Source organism: Orycteropus afer, unplaced genomic scaffold, assembly GCF_000298275.1.
Source record: "Orycteropus afer afer isolate SDZICR_OR568_19922 unplaced genomic scaffold, OryAfe1.0 scaffold00255, whole genome shotgun sequence".
In the NCBI taxonomy this organism is placed as follows: domain Eukaryota; kingdom Metazoa; phylum Chordata; class Mammalia; order Tubulidentata; family Orycteropodidae; genus Orycteropus; species Orycteropus afer.
The window spans coordinates 940,818-964,758 of record NW_006921842.1 but is presented as its reverse complement, the minus strand read 5'-3'; the positions used below and the strand labels follow the sequence as shown (position 1 = coordinate 964,758).

Here is a 23,941-nt window from a genome sequence, read left to right as displayed (position 1 = left end):
TCTGTGGGATCACCTTTCTTTGAAATGGGTACAAATATGGATCTCTTCCAGTCAGTTGGCCAGGTAGCTGTCTTCCAAATCTCTTGGCATAACCATGTGAGTGCCTCCAATGGGGCATCCATTTGGTGAAATATCTCAATAGGTATTCCGTCAATTCCCAGAGCCTTGTTCTTTGCCAATTCCTTCATTGCAGCTTCGACTTCCTCCTTCAGTGTCATTAGTTCTAGATCATATGCCTCCTCCTGAAATTGATGATTGACTAGTTCTTCTTGGTACAGTGACTCTGTGTATTCCTGCCATCTTCTTTTGATGTTCTCTGCATCATTCATTATTTTGCCCATAGAGTCTCTCAATATTGCAACTCGAGGCTTAATTTTTTTCTTCAATTCTTTCAGCTTGAGAAATGCTGAGAGTGTTCTTCCCTTTTGGTTTTCTAACTCTAGATCTTTGCACATTTCATTATGTTGTTGTTGTTGTTTTTATGTGCCATTGAGTCAGACCTGACTCATAGCGACCCCTCCTTGGATTTCTGAGGCAGTATCACTACATAAGTAGATTGCCCAGTCTTCCTTCCGAGGAATGGCTGGTGGGTTTGAACCACCAGCCTTCTGGTTAGCAGTCAAGTGCCTTAGGCACTATGCTACCAGAGCTCCCACATTTCATTATAGTAATTGCCTTTGTCTGCTTGAGCTGCTCTTTGAAATATCCTGTTCAGCTCCTTTATCTTGTCATTTCTTCCATTTGCTTCTCTCCGCTCAAGGGCAAGTTTCAGAGTCTCTTCTGTCATCCATTTTGGTCTTCTCTTCTTTTCTCATCTTTTTAGTGATCTCTAGCTTTCTTCATGGATAATGTTCTTGATATCCTGCCACAATTCTTCTGGTTTTCGGTCATTGGTGTTCAATGCATCAAGTCTGTTCTTTAGATGATCTCTAAATTCAGGGGGGATATATTCAAGATCATATTTTGGCTCTCTTGGACTTGTTTTAATTGTCTTTAACTTCAAGTTGAACTTGCATATGAGCAGTTGATGGTCTGTTCCACAATCAGTTCCTGGTTTGGCTGAAGATATTGAGCTTTTCTATTGCCTCTTGCCACAGATGTAGTCAATCTGATTCCTGTGTGTTCCATCTGATGAAGTCCATGTGTACAGCTGCCATTTGTGTTGTTGAAAAAAGGTGTTTGCAATGAATAATTCATTGGTCTTGCAAAATTCTACCATGCGAGCTCCAGCATTATTTCTGTCACCAAGGCCAAATTTTCCAACTACCGGTGATTCTTCTTTGTTTCCAACTTTTGCATTCCATTCACCAGTGATAATTAACAAATCCTGATTGCACGTTTGGTCAATTTCAGACTGCAGAAGTTGATAAAAATATTCAATTTCCTCAATCTTTCCCTTTGGTGGTTCGTATGTAAATTTGAATATTAGTTGTATTAATGGGTCTTCCTTATAGGCATATGAATATTATTCTATCACTGACAGCATTGTACTTCAGAACAGATCTTGAAACATCCTTTGTGATGATGATGAATGCCACGCCATTCTGCTTCAAACTGTCATTCCTGGCACAGTAGATCATATGGCTGTCTGATTCAAAATGGCCAAAACCCATCCATTTCAGCTCACTAATGCCTAGGATATCAATCTTTATGTGTTCCATTTCATTTTTGACAACTTTCAATTTTTCTAGATTCATACTTCATACATTCCATGTTCCAATTATTAATGGATGTTTGCCACTGTTTCTCCTCAATTTGAGTGGTGCCACATCAGCAAACGGAGGTCTCAAAAGCTTTACCTTATCGATAGGAGTAAGGCTGGGTTTACTCTGATGATGCAGCTCTTTCCCAGTCCTATTTTGAGACCTTTCTAACCTATCCAGACCATTCATAAAGTTGCATGGTAATGTATCAGACAGTGTTTCTTTGCTACTCATAAGATTTTCCCTGGCCAATTCTTTGAGAAGTGGATGGCCTCTTCCTTCTTCCTAGTCTGTCTCAGTCTATAAGCTGGGTTGATACTTGTGCACCATGTGCACCCTGCTGGGTTTGAAACACCAGTCTCTCAGCCTCAAGACTAACATCAACGTCACCACGGTAGGACAAACCGACAGACAAGTTTCTCTCCCTGTTGGAAACCTCTCCAGTCACTCTTACCTGGGTCCCTGTGGCTGACTCCTCACTCTGTCCGGTTCCCAGACCTATTCCTCTCCTCTCTCCCATTCTCCTGCCTTGCCGCTTTGGGGTGTGGCCTGGGTTCCCTCTCCTAACCTGGATCCCTGCAGCTCACTCCTCCTCTGTCCTGGTCCCTGGGCCGCTTCCTCTCCTTTCTGCCACTCTCCCGCCTTTCTTCTTTGGGCCATGGCCTGGGTTCCCTCTCCTAACCTGAATCCCTGTGGCTCATTCCTTGTCTTCATGCTTCTAGTCTTGCTTTTTTTCCATCTGTTATCCGTGTGGCAGCCAGAATGATATTTTGTAAAGATCTGCAGCAGAGTCTAATTAGACTTAGGCTAAAATGCAGCCTTCTTTCCTTAGCTTATGGGACTCTGCTAGCAAGCTTGACCTTCTTTCCTCTCACCTATGACACTCCAGCTACTGCAGCCTCCTTCATTTCTTGGTACATGCTCAGTTCTTTCCTTCCTTAAAGCTTTTGCACATCTTTATCTCATGGCTAAATCATAAATTTTCATAATTTGAGATTATGTTTTTTTTTTTTTTTTACTATTATCTTTGTTTTCTAGTGATGCCATAACAGAACACGACAAAGTAGGCAGCTTTAAGGAATAGGAATTTATTTTCTCATAGCTTTGGACCCTAAGAGTCCCAATTTAGGGCATCAGCTGGGCCATCTCTTTCTGTTCACTGTAGAGAAGGATCTTTCCTTGTCTCTTCCAGCGTCTGCTACCCCTAGATGATCCTTGACATTCATAGTTTGTGGATACATTTTCAGAGGGTCTTCTTTTTCTGTTTTTGTCTTTGTGTTTCCCTTTTTTATAAGGAAAACACTATGAGTGGATTAGAATCCACCCTACTTTGGTATGACTTCCTGTTAACTGATAACATCTTAAAAAACTCATTTCCAAACAAAGTTATATTCGCAGGTGCCAAGGGACTTCATTATATCCTTTTAAGGTACACAATTCAATTATACCAACTATTTTATTTACCAGTATCAGCACAGTATCTAGTCTTTGGCATGTAGCAAGATAACCAATAGATATCATTGAATGAATGAACTCTCTATGCTGAAAATAAATAAACTTTGGGATGTTTAGAGGGATTCACTGCAGCTGGCTTTGGAGTTCAGAACATAGGGTGTCTTTTTATTATTATTATTTATTTATTTGAAGTACATTTTACAGAAATATAATTTGTTGTTGTTATGCGCTGTCGAACCGTTTTCAACTCATAGTGATCCTATGTACAACAGAACAATACACTGCCTGGTCCTGTGTCAGTCTCATGATCCCTATTCTACCTAAGCCCATCACTGCAGCCACCATGTTAATCCATTGAGGGCTTTCACCTCTTTTTTTGACCCTTCACTTTACCAAGCATGACATCTTTCTCCAGAAAATCATCCCTTCTGAAAACATGACCAAAGGAGGTGAGACGAAGTCTGGCCATTCTCACTTCCAAGGAGCATTCTTGGTGCATTTCTTCCAGGACAGATTTGTTAGTTCTTTTAACAGTCCACAGTACTTTCAGCATTCTTCACTAACATCATGACTCAAAAGCATCAACTCTTCTTTGATCTTCCTTATTCTTGTCCAGTTCTCACATGCATATGAGGTGATTGAAAATACCATGGCATGGGTTAGATGCATCTTAGTCTTCAAGGAGATATCTTTGCTCTTCAGCACTTGGAAGAGGTCTTTTGCAATAGATTTGCCAATGCAGTACATCTTTTGATGTCTTGACTGCTGCTTCCATTGACATTGATTGTAGACAAAGTAATATGATGTCTCTGACAACTTCAATCTTTCCTCCATCTATTGTGATGCTGTGATGCTTCTTATTGGTCCAGTTGTGAGGATTTTTGTTTTCTTTATATTGAGGTATAATCCATACTGCAGACTGTAGTCTTTAATCTTCATCAGTAAGTGCTTCAAGTTATCCTCATTTCAGCTAGCAAAGTTGTGTCATCTGTGTATCTCAGGTTGTTAATGAGCTTTCCTCCAATCCTTCATACAGTCCAGCTTCTCAGATTATTTTCTCAGCATAAAGATTGAATAAGTATGGAGAAAGGATACAACCCTGACATACTCCCTTCCTGATTACTTTTTTTTCTATTTGAATTTTTATTTTTTAAAAATTTTTATTGTGATTTGGGTGAAAGTTTACAGAGAAAATTCATTTTCCATGCAGCAGTTCATACACATTTTGTCTCTTGACATTGACTGCAATTCCCCACAATGTAACAGCTCTCTTCCCACTTCCTCCCCATAGTTACCTCTTCCCTGTGTCCTTCCCTCCTATGCACTCCTGGCCCCCAAGCTGTCTCCCTGTGCATACATTGTCCTTCTATTCTCCCATGATTGTTCTCTTTAAGGAGTGTATCTACCTAATGTAAATGTCCAGCTCATATGCTTGTCTTTTGTTTGGCTGGAAGCCACAGGATGAGTTCAATTCTAGACCTGAAGGGCAACTGGGGACTATAGTCTCAGTGGCTCTATCAGACTAGCAAACCTGGTCCTTCTCTCTCTCTCTCTCTCTTTTATTTATTTTTTTAAATGATTTTGAGTTTTGTTCCACATTGTTCACCCACTCTGTCCAGGATCTCCTACAGAGATCCCCCTCTGAGTGGTTGACAGTGGTAGCTGGGCACCATCTAGCTCTTCTGGACTCATAGTCATATAGGCTGAGGATTGCATGGTGTTACTTGGACTAATTGTTTCCATGTGTCTTTGGTTTTCTTCATTTTTCTTTGCTCTGGATGAGGAGAGACCCATTGTTGCATCTAGATGGCCGCTTGCAAGCTTTTAAGATCCCAGTTGCTACTTGCCAAAGTAGGATGGGGAACAGTGTTTTTGTGTAGTATGTTATGCCAGTTCAGCTTGATGCCCCATGTGACTATGTCTTGACCCCACAGGTCCAACTACGCACTCCCTCTGAGTAGTTGGCTGTGACCAAGAAGTGGCTACAGTCTTGCCCCTTGCCAGCTCTACTATATACCTGGGAATTCTTATAGAACATACAAATACACTTGTAGAAACATTGTCTGCCAACCTTATACATGGTCTTGGGCACACTACCCATCTGCATAAAAATACCTAATAGCTCAGCCTGTCCACCCATCTATCCTTTCACATATCAACATTGCCTTCACTAACAACACAGTACTGTATGTGCAAAAGAGTTCATCTTTGTTGTTTGTACTTCCCATTCTCCTCTCTGTGTCTTCCTTTTCCTCAATGCCACCATGTTGAACACTCACATTTGGTACATTCACCTTCCCTTCACCCAAATCAATACTTGTCTCTACCTATCTACCTTCCCTCCCCTCCCATCCTACCCCTAGTAACCAACAAAAATATTTCCTTCAATATAGAAACCTTTCTTTGACTTTTTACAATAATAGACTAATACAATATTTGTCTTTCTATGACTGACTTATTTCCCTCAGCATAATGCCCTCCAAGTTCATCTACATCATGCAGTGTTTTGCTGATTCCACATTATTCTTTATGGTTGCATAGTATCCCATTGTGTGTATGTACCATAGTTTGGTTATCCATTCTTCTGTTGATGGGCACCTAGGCTGTTTCCATCTTTTTGCTATTGTAAATTATACTGTAATGAACATGGGTGTGCATATATCTGTTCTTGTCCTGGTTCTTACTTCTTTAGGATAAACAACAAAAAAATCAAACTCACTGCCATCGAGTTGGATCCAACTCATAGCGCCCCTTCCTTAGGTGTTTGAGGTGGTATCACTATGGTGGAAGTAGACTGTCCAACCTTCCTTCTGAGAAGTGCCTCAAGTGATGGAATGGCTGGATCAAATGGTACTTCTAATTCTAACTTTCTAAGGAATCGCCTTACTGCTTTCCACAGTGGTTGTATCATTTTACAATCCCACCAGCAGTGTATGAGGGTCCTAATCTCTCCGTATCCTCGTCAGGATTTGTTATTTTCTGTCTTGTTGAACTTTGCTATCCCTTCCTGATTTTAAACCACGTAGTATCCCCTTGTTCTGTTTGAATGATAGCTTTCTGGCCTATATACAGGTTTCTCATGAGTACTATTAAATGTTCTGGAATTTCCATTCTTCTCAATGTTATCTACAATTTGTTATGATCCACACAATCGAATGAATGCCTTTGCATACTCAATAAAACACAAGTAAACATCTTTCTGGTATTCTTTGCTTTCACCCAAGATCTATCTGACATCAACTATGATATCCCGCACTCCATGTCACCTTCTGAATCCAGCTTGCATTTCTGGAACATCTCTGTCAACATACTGCTGCAACTGTTTTTGAATTATCTTCAGTAAGATTTTACTTGCATGTGATATTAATGACATCATTTGATAATTTCCACATTCTGTGGGATCGCCTTTCTTTGGAATGGGTACAAATATGCATATCTTCCAGTCAGTTGGCCAGGTAGCTGTCTTCCAAATCTCTTTGTATAGCAGAGTGCGTGCTTCCAGTAAGGGATCTGTTTGTTTAAACATGTCAGTGGGTATTCCATCAATTCCTGGAGCCTTGTTTTTCAGCAGTTCCTTCAGTGCAGCTTTGACTTCTTCCTTCAATGCCATTGGTTCTTGATCATATGTTACCTCCTGAAATGGATGAACATCAACTTACTCATTGTGGTACGATATCTCCTGTGTATTCCATCCATCTTCTTTACATCATTCAACATACTGCCCATGGAATCTTTCAGTCTTGCAATTTGAGGATTAATTTTTTCCCTCAGTTCCTGCAGCTCAAGAATGCTGAGTGTTTTCTCCCCTTGTGGTTTTCTAACTCCAGGTCTTTTCACATTTCATTATAATTATTGAGTTTGTCTTCCTGAGCTGCTCTTTGAAATCTTCTGTTCAGCTCTTTTATCCTTGATTCTTCCATTTGCTTAAGCTATTCTCTGTTCAAGGGTAAATATCAGAGTCTCTTCTGACATCCATTTTGGTCTTTTCTTCCTTTCCTGTCTTTTTAATGACCTTTTGCTTTCTTTATGGATGATCTTCTTGTTGTGATCCCACAATTCCTCTGGCTTTTGATCATTGGTGTTCAATGCATCAAATCTATTCTTTAGATGGTCTCTAAATTCAGGAGGGATATAATCAAGGTCATAATTTGGCTCTTGTGGAATTTATAAAATTTTCTTTAGCTTCAACTTGAACTTGTATATGAACAGTTGATGGTCTGGGGGCCCAGGCCGTGGAGGCTGCTTTTTGTTTTGGGGTGGCTCTGTTTTAAGACTGGGGCATAAAGTAGGCAGGCTGGGGCTTGGGGGCTGCTTTTCACTTGGGTGTGGCCCTTTATTAAGGCTAAGGCCTGAGGTAGGCAGACTGGGGCTAGGGAGCTGCTTTTCACTTGTAGATGGCTTTGTTTTATGGCCATTGCTTGAGGTAGGCAGGTGCAGAGGGGTTAGAAACAACTAGGGGAGATGAACTTGTCTGTCAGTTTGTCATCCTGTAGTGGCTTAAGTGTTGCTGTGATACTGGAGGCTATGCCACCATGTTGCAAAATGCCAGCAGGGTTTTCCATGGTGGGCAGGTTTCAGCAGAGCTTCCAGACTAAGACAGACTTGGAAGAAGGAAAAGGCCATCTACTTCTCAAACAATTGGCCAGTGAAAATCTTATGAATAGCAGTGAAACACTGTCTGATAAATTACTGGAAATTTTATGAGTAGTCCTGAAATATTGTCTGATACAGTGCTGGAATATGAGCCCATCATATTGGAAAGCACTCAAAATTTGACTGGGGAAGACCTGACTCCTCAGAGTACAGACGACCTTAATGATATGGATGGAGTAAAGCTTTTGAGACCTCCATTGGCTGCTGTGGCATGACTCAAAATGAGTAGAAACAGATATATTACATTAATAATTGAATACATCCATTAATAATTGGAACATGAAATGTACACAGTATGAATCTAGGAAAATTGGAAGTTGTCAAAAATGAAATGGAACACATAAAGATCGATATCCTAGGCATTAGTGAGTTGAAATGCACTGATTTTGGCTATTTTGAATCAGACAACCATGTAATCTACTATGCCAAGAATGAAAATTAAGGAGGAATGGTATGGCATTCAACATCACACAGAGTGTTTCACAATCTGTCCTGTAGTGCAGTGCTGTCAGTGATAGGATAATATCCATACACCTACAAAGAAGACCAGTTAAAACTATTATTCAAATTTACCAACCACCAAAGCCAACGGTGAGGAAATTGAAGATTTCTACCAACTTCTGCAGTCTGAAATTGACTGAACATGCAATCAAGATGTGTTGATTATCACTGATGCCTGGAATGCAGAAGTTGTAAACAAAGAAGAGTTACTGATATTTGGAAAATATGGCCTTGGTGATAGAAATAACACTGGAGATGACATGATAGAATTTTGCAAGAACAATGACTTATTCATTGCAAATACCTTTTTTCAACAACATAAGCGATGACTAAACATGTGGACATCACCAGATGGAATACATAGGAATCAGGTTGGCTACATCTATGGTAAGAGGGGATAGAGAAGTTCAATATCTTCAGCCAAAACAAGGCCAGGAGCTGATTGTGGAACAGACCATCAACTTCTCATATGCACTTTCAAGTTGATGTTGAAGACAATTAAAACAAGTCCATGAGAGCCAAAATATGACTGTGATAATGTCCCTCCTGAATTTAGAGACAATTTAAAGAATACATTTGATGCAATGAACACCAATGACTGAAAACCAGAGGAATTGTGGGATGACATCAAGAACATCATCCTGGAAGAAAGCAAGAGGTCATTAAAAAGACAAGAAAGGAAGAAAAGACCAAAATGGATGTCAGAAGAGACTGAAACTTGTCCTTAAGTGGAGAGTAGCTAAAGAAAATGGAAGAAATGACAAGATAAAAAAGCTGAACAGATTTCAAAGAGCAGCTTGAGCAGACAAGGCCAATTACTTTAATGAAATGTGCAAAGACCTGGAGTTAGAAAACCAAATGGGAAAAACATGTTTGGCACTTCTCCAGCTGAAAGAACCAAGGAAAAAATTTAAGCCTCACATTGCGATATTGAAAGATTCTATGGGCAAAATATTGAATGATGCAGGACACATCAAAAAAGATGGAAGAAATACACAGAGACACGGTGCCAAAAAGAATTGGTCGATGTTCATCCATTTCAAGTGGTGGCAAATGATCAAGAACCAAAGGTTTTGAAGGAAGAAGCAGAAGCTGCACTGAAGGAACTGGTGAAGAACAAAGATCCAGGAATTGATGGAATGCCCCTTGAGGTGTTTAAACAAAAGGATGTCCCACTGGAGGCACTTACTCGGTTATGCCAAGAGATTTGGAAGACAGCTACCTGGCCAACTGACTGGAGGAGATCCATATTTGTACCCATTTCAAAGAAAGGTGATCCCACAGAATGTGGAAATTATCAAACAATATCATTAATATCACATGTGAGTAAAACCTTACTGAAGATAATTAAAAAACAGTTGCAGTTGTATATTTACAGAGAGCTTCCAGAAATGCAAGCTGGATTCAGAAGAGGGAGTGGAATGAGGGATATCATTGCTGATGTCAGATGGATCTTGGGTGAAAGCAAAGAATACCAGAAAGATGTTTACTTATGTTTTATTGACTCTACAAAAGCATTTGATTGTGTGGATCATAAGAAATTATGGGTAACATTGAGAAGAATGGGAATTCCAGAACACTTGATAGTATTCATGAGGAACCTGTACATAGATCAGGAGGCTGTCATTCAAACAGAACAAGGAATACTACATGGTTGAAAATCAAGAAGGGAGTGAATCAAGGTTATATCCTTTCACCATATTTATTCAACTTGTATGTGGAGCAAATAATCTGAGAGGTTGGATTATATGAAGAAGAACATGGCATCAGGATTGGGAAAGCTTCATTAACAACCTACAATATGCAAAGGATACAACTTTGCTTGCTGAAATGAGGATGACTTGAAGCACTTACTGATGTAGATTAAAGACTACAGTCTGCAGTATGGATTACACCTCAAGATAAAGAAAACAAAAGTCCTTACAACTGGTCCAATAAACAACTTCATTGTGGATGGAGAAAGGATTGAAGTTGTCAAGAATTTCATATTACTTGGTTCTACAATCAACACCCATGGAAGCAGCAGTCAAGATATATGATGAGGTATTGCATTGGGCAAATCTGCTGCAAAAGACCTCTTTCAAGTGATGGAGAGCAAAGATATCTCCTTGAAGACTACGGTGCACCCAACCCAAGCCATGGTATTTTCAGTTGCCTCTTATGTATGTGCAATCTGGACAATGAATAAGGAAGACTGAAGAAGAGTTCATGCTTTCGAGTTGTGGTGCTGGGAAAGAACACCATGAAAGCACCATGGGCTGCCAGAAGAATGAACAAATCTGTCCTGGAAAAAGTGCAGCCGGAATGCTCCTTGGAAGAGAGAATGGCCAGACTTTGTCTCACCTACTTTGGTTATGTTGTCAGAAGGAAGCATTCCCTGGAGAAGGATATCATGCTTGGTAAAGTGGAGGGTCAACAAAGATAGGGAAGGCCCTCAATGAGATGGATAGACAAAGTGGCTGCAATGAAGGGCTCAGGGATAGCAAGGATCATGAGGCTGGCACAGGACTGGGCAGTGTTTCATTCTGCTGTGCATAGCATTGCTATGAGTTAGAGACAACTTGATGGCACCTAAGAACAAAAACAGTTGATGGTCTGTTCCACAATCAGCTTCTGGCCTTGTTTTGGCCAAAGGTAATGATTTTTTCCATTGGCTCTTGCCACAGATGTAGTCAATCTGTGTACTCCATCTGGCGAAGTCCACATGTATAGCCACCATTTGTGTTGTTGCAAAAAGGTATTTGCAATGAATAAGTTATTGGTCTTGCAAAATTCTATCATGCAATTGCCAGCTTCATTTCTATCACTAAGGCCATATTTTCCAACTACCAGTGACTCTTCTTTGTTTCCAAGGTTTGCATTCCAATCACCAGTGATAATTAACACATCTTGATTGCATTATGGTCAATTTCAGACCACAGACGTTGGTACAAATCTTCAATTTCCTCATCTTTGGTTTTGGTGGTTGGTGCATAAATTTGATTAATGGTAGTATTAACTGGTATTCCTAGCAGGTGTATGGATATTCTCCTATCACTGACAGCATTGTACTTCAGGACAGATCTTGATACGTTCCTTCTGATGATGAGTGCCACTCCATTCTTCTTCAATTTGTCATTCCCGGCATAGTAGATCATGTGATTGTTTGATTCAAAATGCCCAAAACCAGTCAATTTCAACTCACTGATGCCTAGGATATTGGTCTTTATACATTCCATTTAATTTTTGACAACTTCCAATTTTCATAGACTCATACTTCATGCATTCCATGTTCTGATTATTAATGGATGTTTGCAGCTATTTCTTCTCATCTTGAGACATGCCATTGTATCTCAAGCAAATGGGGGTCCTAAAAGCTTTACTCTATTCACATCGTTAAGGTAGACTTTACTGTGAGGAGGCAGCTCTTCTCCAGTCATATTTTGAGTGTCTTCTGACCTGAGGGACTCTCTTCTGGCACTATATGTTTCAGGGCTATTCATAAAGTTTTGCAGTAATATATCAGACAGTGTTTCACTGCTATTCATAAGGTTTTCACTGGCCAGTTCTTTGAGAAATAGATGGGCTCATCCTTCTTCTGAGCCTGTCTTAGTCTGGGGGCTCTGCTGAAACCTGTTGACCATGGGTAACCCTGCTAGCTTTTGAAGCATGGGTGCATTATGGTTGAAACCATAAATATAATTTATGTACAGTGAAATGCACAAAATTAAGGTGACATGAGTCAATACATTTTTTTTTTTCAGTTTTTCCTCCCCTGGAAAGTTTCTTTCCTTATATAAACCTTTCCTTGACTTTTTACAATAATGAATTAATACTATATTTGTCTTTCTGTGATTGACTTATTTCAGTCGGCATAATGTCCTCCAAGTTCATCCATGCTACACAGTGTTTTGCAGATTCTACATTATTCTTTGGTATTGCATAGTATTCTATTGTGTGTATGTACCATAGTTTGATTATCCATTCTTCTGTTGATGGGCATATAGGTTGTTTCCATCTTTCTACTATTGTAAATAGTGATGTAGGGTGTCTTTTAGCAACTGTTTTTCCTTTTAGAAGAGGGATATAATCCACAGAAGATTTTTCTTTCTGCTCCGCATTTGGGTGCTTCATAATATCCTCAACTACTACACTATGGCTGGTGGTTGGTGTGGCCAACTCTGTTACAGAGTTTCCCTCGGATATGATACTTAATTTTCATCCTGAAACACTGGCCTGAAAGTGAATTACTAGAAATCAGTGTGTTTCACCAGCATTTCTATCAGAAAAGTATAATTATTTTACAGAAATGGGAAAAAGAAACATGAACTTTTGATACTAGATTAATTTGAAAAGTAAATATGCCTAAATTCTTAAGCTCAGCCTTTGATGCTATTCCAAGAAAAATATTTCTTTAACAAAATCTCAAACACTTAGAATTCACATCAAGTTGTTTTGCTTAAGAACGTGACATATGGAAGCTACCTTTAAACGATTTAGGACAATGTGAGTCATCGGTGTCATAGGTGTGTTCATGAACAGTGTATAGTACTGTAATGGTGTCAGAGGGTTTTTCTGGCCTCCTGGAGGTTTTTTTTTTTTTTTTAAACACTGACTCTTGTTTATTCATCTTAATTACCATTCTACTTCCTCTGTGAAATATATAGGAGTTCTGGTGGCATAGTACATAAGGCATTTGACTGCTAACCAGAAAGTTGGCAGTTCAAACCCACCAGCCACTCCGCGGAAGGAAGGTTAGGCAATCTACTTCCGTAGTGATACTGCCTCGGAAACCCAAGGAGGGGTCGCTATGAGTTGGATTTGCGTCCATGGCAGTGGTTGCATTTGCATTGCGTGAAATACATGTTTGTAGATGTGACATCTAGCAATGTGGTACAGTGATTTACTTGGTATGGGTTTTCTAGACATGGTCTTTGTGACTCCCACCAGATGACTGGGTGGGACCATGCAAATAAGATGTATGGAACTCTAATGTAAGGATTGGTTAGTTTTGTCATTCTGCTCAGCTTAAAATAAGCCTTCTTAGAGACAGTAAGGGGATCTCAGTGCCATCAAGAGAGAAGAACTGGAGTTGGAGTGAAGCGTATCCTTGGACCCAAGATCTCTTTGGGCTTGAGATCCTTGTGCTGGACCTCATTCACAGAAAGATGGCAGAGAGACTGGCTGAGACAACAGGCTGAGGAACCAAGAATCATGAGACAAGATGGTGGGTTTTCCTGCCCATGGAGCAAGAAAGCTGAGTGCCTTTGGGCAGAAGCCTTGCTGGTGGAGTGGGGTGCACCTAGGTGTATCTACTGGAAGAGCTAAAAGAGCTTTGTAACACTTGCCTGAGCAGAGCAGAGCCCAGGCTGAGAGCCAACGGCCAGAGAGGCATGCCTGAGGCCTTAGCAGAAGTAAACTGTCCTCATTGAAGAATTATATCCTGAGAGCATTCCTGAGTTATAGCCTGTTATTTCCCTAATAAACCTCACAATTGTGAGTATTGTCTGTGAGTTCTTTGTGGCTAATGCAATGAATTATTGAACCCAGTATATAAGTAGGAGTGGCATGGGAGGGATGGTTGGTGTCAGAGTTGGTAAGAAGGTGGGAGGGTGGCGACATGTCTGGCCTCATAGGAATAAACCTTGGGCTGCTGACAGTGATTCTGTCTCTCCCTCATGAGGTTGGCAACCCCATTTATTACAGAGTAGAACTGTACTCCGTAGTATTTTCATGGCTGTGACCTTTGGAAACAGATTACTAGGACTTTCTTCCTAGGTGCCTCTGGGTGGGTTTGAACCACCAAACTTTGGGTTAGTAATTAAGCACTTAACTGTTTGCACCACCCAGGACTCTAGCACTGAGCACAGTGTCATCTTATTGAGAATGAAAAACTAATTGTCCCTTACAATGTTAGCTTCCCTGCCCTTTCCTTTTGTTGGTGGATTACTAGCTTTCTTAGTATTTATGAAAGACTGCATGTAGATCATGCACAGCTGGCACATTCCCCAGTGGGAATCCAGGACCTAAATGACTTATTTCAGTGCAGGTGGAGGCTGCACTCGCCCACATGGACTGCCCTCTGCATACTCAGCATTGCTAGCTTTCATCTTGCATTGTTATTTACACACTTCCAGCTGCTCTGCATTCTTACTGGAACTTTGACATTCCACTGTCTAGATTGGTTTGCTTACTAAAATCCCATTTGGGAAAACAAACAAAAAATTGACAATAGTGAAATAGTAAGCATGTAGTTTAAGAAGGAATAGAAAAGAAAAGGAAAACAAGCCAAAAAATAATGCCACTCCTCGTTTTTTTTTTTTCTTCAGTGCTTGGTTAGTGGGAGTTCCTGTAACTTCTCCAGAGAATTCTCTTGAGTTAATCAGTGATTTTTTAACTTTATAGGGGTCATATTATTCTCTTCAGCATAGCATTAGGGAAACCCATGCAGACTTGCTTATGAATGCCTTAACAAGTGTTCAAGTCCTGTGTAGTCTTTTCTATAAATTAAAGTGTTCACTGCAAATAATTTAGAGTAAATTTAGTTAAGTTGAGGTTTAAGGTTACATATTAAAAACTTTTTAGAATTATCTGACCTTTTAAAATATTCCATGAAGTACCAAGATGTCAATAGCTTAAAAAATGGGGAATTGCAGTAAAATTGATTTGATGGACCAAAGTTAATGAAAATCTATGGACATTTCTTATTTGAAAAAGGAAGACTTAGCAATATGAACTTTTATTTCAACATGTGCTTACACTTACAAGGTTTCCAAGAAAGGTATTTCTTATGGTGTGCTTCTATATTTGAGTCACTTAAATTTTTTTTTTAATTGAGTTTTTAGTGCAAGTTTATTAAGCAAATTGGGTTTCCATTTGACAAGTTCCACTTGACAAATTGTTTGGCGACATTAGCTACATTTATCATAATGTCAACATATTTTTAAATTGTGTTCTGTTTCCTTTCCAATAATCCAGTTTCCCTGTTCCTTTATTTTTCCATCTTTACTTTTGAGTAATTGTTAACCTTTTGGTCTCATACTGATGGTTTTTAAAAAGGGTGCCGATCTTATGGATAATATACTTTTTTATGTGGCATACTGTTATTTTCTTAAAACGTGGTCTCAGAGGATAAGCTCAGTCCTAGGCTTAAAGAGTATCTCAGGGTGACAGTCTGAGGGAGTCCTCTTTTCTCTTCTATTCCAGTTTATCTGGCTTTTTTTTTTTTTAAATAAGAATTTGAATTCTGTTACATATTTCATATTTTTCTCCTATTCTATCTGAAACCAACTATTGTGACCCTGGTCAGAATGGTCAGTGATGGTAGCTGGGCACCGTTTAGTTTAAGGGTAAATGAAAGTGTGGCTCGTGGAGACTTGTTTCTTCTCAGAGCCATTGGTTACCTTCTTCTGGCATGTAGAGACCCACAGTTGTTTCTTAGATGGCTACTAGTAAGCTCTTAAGACCTCAGATGCTACTTACTTCACTTGTATGCAGATTCTGATTTTTGTGAACAATGGTAGGCCATTTGACTGAGGTGTCCTATGAAACTATAGTTCTAAACCTTCAAACTGATAAAACTGATCTTGGAAGGTGTTTGGTTATTTCTGAAGAATATCTTTTTTTTTTTTTTTTTAATTGTTTAAGAATATATGTGCTTATACCCACATATTTATATTTACATATGTCTGTAGATACTTTTTGCAGTGCCTAAGGGATTTGACTGTTGGCAGTTCAAACCCATCAGCTGCTGCATGGGAGGAAGATGAGGCAATCTACTTTCAAAAAGACTTACCACCTTGGAAACTCAATGGGGGTTGTTATGAGTGAGATGGCACTGGTTGGGTATACACACTTTTAAGGAGCTCTGGTGGTGCTGTGATTAAGACATTGGAGTGTTAACCAAAAAGTAGGCAGTTTGAAGCCACAAACTGCTCCACAGGAGGAAGATGAGGCAATCTACTTCTGTAAAGATTTACAGCCTTGGAAACCTGATGGGTGTCGCTATGAATCAAAACTGACTTGATCGTGGTAATTTTTTTTTAATAGATACTTTTATCTATTCTCACCTATGTATATATCTGTATCTACTCATATACCAATTTGCCTATATCCATCCATATGTTCTCAAATGCTCATTTTTATAGTAGTCGTACTGGCTTACCACATCCACCTTTGGTGCCACTTTTCCTATCATCAAAAATAACTAGTCTCTATAGTCTCTACTGTATAAAGTGTACTTTCTTTTACCCCACCTCCTCTCCTTGGTAACCACTAGAGAAGAATAGATATATTTATCTATTCTTGTCTTCTTATATAAAAAAAGATCATACAATATTTGTCCTTATATGCTTGACTTACTTCACCTAACTTTATGCCCTCCAAATCCATCACTGATATAATATGCTTTGCAGACTCATATGGTTGCATAGTATTACATTATATGTATGTACTATAGGTGGCCTATCATTTATCTGTTGATGGATACTTCGATTGTTTCCATTTATTTGCTACTGTGAATAAAGCAGCAATGAACACAGAGGTGCTATCCCTGTTTGTGTCATTATTTTAAAGCATCTGGGATATATACCTTCACCACTCATGTGTCATTTTCTTGTGCTCTGATAGCTGTGTGTTGCCGTGATGGTGGAAGTTATGCCATCATATTTCAAATACCAGCAGGGTCACCCATGGTGGATGTGGTAGTTAAGGTTATGTGTCAACTTGGCTGGATCTGGTTTTGAGTGGTAGGCAGCTGGATGTAATTACTCTCCATGATGAGATTGGTAATCAGCTCCACGGTGGAATGTACCGGGGCAGCTGAAGAGCTGCCTTAGGGATGTGCTCTGCTTCCAGTATGTAAGAAGAAGCACTGAGAAATGTCTCTGGAGCTTTAGGCATGCTTGGATCCTGCATGCAACCAAGCCATTGTTCAGCAGCCTGCCATGTTGTCAGCCGATCTTGAGACTGTCTCTGGACTTGAATTAGTGGCCTGCCATGTTGTTTGGTAATCTTGGGACTGTGCCATTTTATTTATTGATTTGGGTTTTTCAGCCTCAGCAGCTAGCAGCTGCCTGAGTGAAGAGACATCCAGCTCCAGTGGGCTGGGAGCAAGAGGCAGAGCTGAAGCCCAAGGTCAAGGGGCCTTCACCCAGCCCCTAGAGCTGGCACTTTGAACTTAGATTTCTAGCCTCCTAAACTGCAAGAGAAAACTCCTGTTTGTTAAAGCCATCCATTTGTGGTATTTCTGTTAGAGTGGCACTAGAGAACCAAAACAGTGGACAAGTCTCAGCAGAACTACCAGACTAAGCAGACTAGGAAAAAGGTCCTGGCCATCTACTTCTAAAAAAATTGACCAGTGAAAACTTTATGAATAGTAGCAGAACACTATCTGATATAGTGCCAGAAGATGAGCCCCTTAGGTGGAAGGTACTCAAAATACAAGTGACAAGAGCTGTATCCTCAAGGTAGAGTTGACCTTAATGGAGTTAATAGAGTAAAGCAGACTTTCCTTTGCTGGTATGGTATGATTCAAAATGAGAAGAAACAGCTGCAAACATCCATTACTAATCAGACTGTGGAATGTATGAAGTCTGAATCTGGGAATATTGGAAGTTGTCAAAAATGATATGGAATGCTTGATGATTGATATTGTAGGCACTAATGAGCTAAAATGGATTAGTATTGGACATTTTGAATCAGGCAATCATATGGTATATTATGCCAGGAATAACAAATTGAAGAGGAGCTGTATTGCATTTATATCAAAAAGAACATCTCAAGATCTATCCTGAAGTACAATGCTGTCAGTGATAGGATAATATCCATATGAATACAAGTAAGACTGATTAATAGACTATTATTCAAATTTACATGCCAACTACTAATACCAAAGATGAAGAATGGGTGCAATACTAGAAGTACATACTCATCTATCCCAAGAAATTTTGAATACAGCCACCTGGCCAACTATCTGGAAGAGATTCCAAAGAAAGATGATCCAAAAGAATGCAGAAATTATGGAACAATATCATTAATACCATCCACAAGTTAAGTTTTGCTGAAGATAATAAAAAATGATCACTATAGTACATCATCAGGGAACTGCCATAAATTCAAGCCAGATCAGAAGAAGATGTGGAACAAAGGATATCATTGCTGATGTCAGGTAGATCATGGCTGAAAATAGAAAATGCTAGAAAGATGTTTACCTGTGTTTTATTGACTATACAAAGGCATTTGACTCTGTGGATCAAAACAAATTCTTAATGACATTGGGAAGAATGGAAATCCTAGAACACTTAATTGTGGTCCTGTGGAACCTGTACATAGACTAAGAGACAGTCATTAGAAGAGAACAAGGGGACACTGCATAGTTTAAAATCAGGAAGGGAGTATGTCAGGTTTGTATCCTTTCACCATACTTATCCAATCTGTATGCTAAGCAAATAATCTGAGAAACTGAGCTATATAAAGAAGAAATTGACAACAGGATTGGAGGCAGATTTACTAACAACTTGTGATAAGCAAATGACACAACCTTGCTTGCTGAAAATGAAGAGGACTTGAAGCACTTACTGATGAAGAACAAAGACATGAGACTGCAGGATGGATTATATTTCAACATAATCCTCACAACTGGACAAATAAACAACATCATGATCAATAGAAAAAAGTTTTGAAGCTGTCAAGGATTTCATTTTCCTTGTATCTGCTAGACTGCCCATGGAAGCAGCAGTCAGGAAATCAAATGACAAATTGCATTGGGCAGATCTCTTGCAAAAGACCTCTTTAAAGTGTTAAGAAGCAAAGATGTAACATCGAAGACTAAGGTGAATTTGACCCGTGCCATGTTATTTTCATTAGTCTCATATGCATATGAAAGCAGGGGAAAGCCAAGGCAGAGGGGATGACAGAGCAGAGCAGCAGCAAGGGACCCAGGTAAGGGGAGGGACCCAGGTCCCACCCCTGCCAGCCATGAAAGCAGCAAAAGCGAAGCCAGAGGGGCTGACAGAGTAGAGCAGTAGCCAGGGATCCATGTAAGGGGAGAGACCCAGGCACGAAAGCGAGGGAAAGCAAAGCCAGAGGGGACAACAGAGCAGAGCAGTGCCAGTAATATAGCTAAGGGGAGGGCAGAGAGGCTTTGAACATCTAAGGGAGACAAACTTGTCAGTTTGTCATACTGTCATGGTTTGCGTGTTGCTGTGAGTCTTGAGGTTGTGCCACTGGTGTTTCAAGTGCCAACAGGGTTGCACATGGTGCACAGGTTTCAGTGCAGCTTACAGACTGAGAGAGACTAGGAAGAAGGAAGAAGCCATCCACTTCTCAAAGAATTAGCCAGGGAAAACCTAATGAATAGCAGAGAATTATTGTCTGATACATTACTACACAATTTTATGAACAGCCCAGAAATATTATCCAATACAGTGCAGGGGGATGAGCCCTTTAGGTCAGAAGGCTTTCAAAATGCAACTAGGAAAGAGCTGTACCATCAGAGTAGGACCAACCTTACTGATATGGATAAAGTAAAGCTTTGAGACCTCTATTTGCTGACATGGCATGACTCAAATTGAGGAGAAACAGCTGCAAACATCCATTAATAACAGGAATATGGAATGTACGAAGTATGAATCTAGGAAAATTGGAAGTTGTCAAAAATGAATTGGAATTCATAAAGATCAATATCCTAGGCATTAGTGAGCTGAAATGGACTGATTTTGGCCATTTTGAATCAGACAACGATATGATCTACTATGCTGGGAATGACAATTTGAAGAGGAATGGCATGGCATTTATCATCACAAAGGATGTTTCAAGATCTGTCCTGAAGTACAGTGATAGGATAATATCCATATGCCTATAAGAAAGACCAGTTAATACGACTATTCAAATTTATGCACCAACCACCAAAGCCAAAGATGAGGAAATTGAAGATTTTTACCAACTTCTTCAGTCTGAAATTGACCAAACATGCAATCAAGATGTGTTAATTATCACTGGTGATTGTAATGCAAAAGTTGAAAACAAAGAAGAATCACCAGTAGTTGGAAAATTTGGCCCTGGTGACAGAATGGCGCTGGAGATCACATGATAGAATTTTGTAAGACCAACAAATTATTCATTGCAAATATATTTTTTCAACAACACAAATGATGATTATACACATGGACTTCGCCAGATGGAATACACAGGAATCAGATTGACTACTTCTGTGGCAAGAGGCAATGGAAGAGCTCAATATCTCTAGCCAAAACCACACAAGGAGCTGATTGTGGAACAGACAATCAACTGCTCATATGTAATTCAACTTGAAGATGAAGACAATTGAAACAAGTCCACGAGAGCCACTGTATGACCTTGAATATATCCTATGTAGTTCAGTTTGTGTGTCAACTTGGCTGGGCCTGCTTGAATGGCTGGGCAGCTGGATGTAGTATTCCCCATGATGAGACTAGTAATCAACTCCATAGTGGAATCTACTGTGAGCAGCTGAGTAGCTGCCTTAGAGAATGTGGTCTGCTTCATGTATATAAGAAGCAGCTTTGGGGAATGGGCTCTAGCTTGTGGTATATTTGGACCCTACATGTAGCCATGTCATTGTTTAGCACCTGCCATGCTCTGCTGACTTTGGGGCTTACACTGGACTTAAATTAATGGCCTGCTGTGTGATTTGGTAACATCGGGACTGTGCCATTTTATTTGTCAACCTTGAGCTTGTTAGCATCAGCAGCCAGTAGCTGCCTGAGTGAAGAGATGCCTTTAGCTTCAATGGGCTGAGAGCAAGAGGCAGAGCTGAAGCCCAAGGTTGAGGGGCTTTCACCCAGCCCCTAGAGCCTGGCACTTTGAACTTGGACTTAAAGCCTCCAAAATGTGAGAGAATGAACTCATGTTTGTTCAAGCCATCCCATTTGTAGTATATTCTTGTCAGAGTGGTACTAGGTAACCAGAAAATATCCCTCCTGAATTTAGAGACTGTCCAAAGAATAGATTTGATGCATTGAACACCAATGACTGAAAACCAGAATTGTGGGATGACATCAAGAACATCATCCATAAAGAAAACAAGAAGTCATTAAAAAGACAAGAAAAGAAGAAAAGACCAAAATGTATGTCAAAAGAGACTCTGAAACTTTCCTTTGAATAGAGAGTAGCTAAAGCAAATGGAAGAAATGATAAGATAAAAGAGCTGAACCAAAGATTTCAAAGAGCAGCCTGAGCAGGCAAAGCCAATAACTATAATGAAATGGGCAAAGACATAAAATTAGAGAACTAAAAGGGAAGAACATGCTTGGCATTTCTCAAGGTGAAAGAATTGAGGAAAAAACTTAAGCCTCAAGTTGCAATATTGAAAGATTCTATGGGCAAAATATTGAATGACGCAGGAAGCATCAAAACAAGATGGAGGGAATACACAGAGTCATTGTACCAAAAAGAGCTGGTAGATGTTCATCTATTTCAGGAGGTGGCATATGATAAAAAACCAATGGTATTGATGTGAGAAGTGGAAACTGCATTGAAGGAATTGGCGAAGAACAAGGCTCCAGGAATTGATGGAATACCCACTGAATTGTTTCAACAAATGGATGCCCCATTGGAGGCACTTACTCTGTTATGCCAAGAGATTTGGAAGACAGCTACCTGGCCAACTGACTGGAAAAGATCTGTATTTGTACCCCTTCCAAAGAAAGCTGATCCCACAGAATGTGGAAATTATAGAACAATATCATTAATATTGCATGCAAGTAAGATCTTATGGAAGATAGTTCAAAAACGTTTGCAGCAGCATATTGACAGAGAACTTCCAGAGGTGCAGGCTGGAGTCAGAAGAGGACATGGAACAAGGATATCATTGCTGATGTCAGATGGATCTTGGCTCAAAGCAAAGAATACTGGAAAGATGTTTACTTGTGTTTTATTGACTATGCAAAAGCATTTGATTGTGTGGATCATATCAAATTGTGGATAACACTGAGAAAAGTGGGAATTCTAGACCACTTAATTATACTCGTGAGGAACCTGTACATAGACCAGGAGGCTGTCGTTTGAACAGAACAGGGGACACTTCATGGTTTAAAATCAAGAAGGGAGTGCATCAGGGTTGTATTCACCATACTTATTCAATCTATATGCTGAGAAAATAATCCGAGAAGCTGGACTATATGAAGAAGAACATGGCGTCAGGATTGGAGGAAGGATCATTAACAATCTGCTATACACTGATGACACAACTTTGCTTGCTGAAAGTGAGGATGACTTCAAGCACTTACTGATAAAGATTCAAGAATACAGTCTGCAGTGTGGATTACATCTAAATATAAAGAAAACAAAAATTCTCATAACTGGACTTATGAGTAGCATCATGATAAATGGAGAAAAGATTGAAGTTGCCAATGACTTCACATTGCTTGGTTTCTACAGTTGATGCCAATGAAAGCAGTAGTCAGGAGATTACATGATGTACAGCACTGGGCAAGTCAGCTGCAAAGGAACCCTTTCAAGTGCTGAAGAGCAAATATGAATCCTTGAGAACTAAGGTGCACCTGACACAAGCCATGATATTTTCAATTGCTTCATATGCATGTGAGAGCTGGACAATGAATAAGGAAGACTGAAGAATTGATGCTTTTGGCATGTGGTGCTGGCGAAGAATGCTGGAAGTATCATGGACTGCTAACAGAACTAACAGATCTGTCCTGGAGGAAGTGCAGCCAGAATGCTCCTTGGAAGGGAGAATGGCCAGACTCCCTCTCACCTACTTTGGTCGAGTTGTCAGAGGGGACCATTCCCTAGAGAAGGATGTCATGCTTGGCAAGGTGGAGGTCAACAAAAGAGGGGAAGGCCCTCAACGAGCTGGATTGACACAGAGGCTGTGGCAATGGGCTCAAGTATAGCAGGGTTCACAGAGCTGGTGCAGGACCGGGTAGTGTTTTGTTCTGCTGTGCATGGGCTCACTGTGATTCAGAGATGACTCAAAGGCACCTAACAACAACAACATATGCATGTGAAAGCTGGAGTGAGAAAGACCAAAGAATAATTAATGCTTTGGAATTATGGTGTTGTCAAAGAGTTGAATGTACTGTGGACTGCCAGAAGAGTGAATAAATCTGTCTTGGAAGAAGTACCCCCAGAAGCTCTTTAGAAATGAAGATCGTGAGACTTTGTCTCATGTGCTTTGGACATATTATCAAGAATGACTAATCCCTGGAGAAGGCTATCATGCCTGATATAGTAGAGGGTCAGCAAAAGAGAGTAATGCCCTCAACTGGATGCATTGACACAGCATCTGAGACAGTGAACTCAAACATGGCAATGATTGTGAGAATAGCACAGGACTGGGCAGTGTTTTGTTCTGTTATACATCGAGTCAGTAAGAGTTGGCATTGACTCAACAACACCTAACAGCAATAAGAGTGTATAACTGGGAGTGGGATTGCTGCTCATAGAGTAGTTTTATTTCTGTTGTTGTTGTTGTTATGTGCTGTTGAGTTGGACCCGTCTCATAGTAACCCCTCCTTGGGTTTCCAAGGCAGTATCACTACGGATGTAGATTGCCCCATCTTCCTTCTGAAGAGTGGCTGGTGGGTTTGAACCACCAGCCTTCTGGTTAGCAGTCAAATGCCTTAGGCATTACACTACCAGAGCTATGCTAT

The 23,941-nt window shown here is 40.0% G+C and overlaps 1 protein-coding gene across 1 annotated transcript in view; it reads left to right on the top strand.

Annotated features, from left to right (window-relative positions):
• The window catches only part of DCDC2 (doublecortin domain containing 2), a 337,396-nt gene that overhangs the window by 87,818 nt on the left and 225,637 nt on the right, over positions 1-23,941 (top strand). The gene's annotated exons all lie outside the window — the stretch shown is intronic.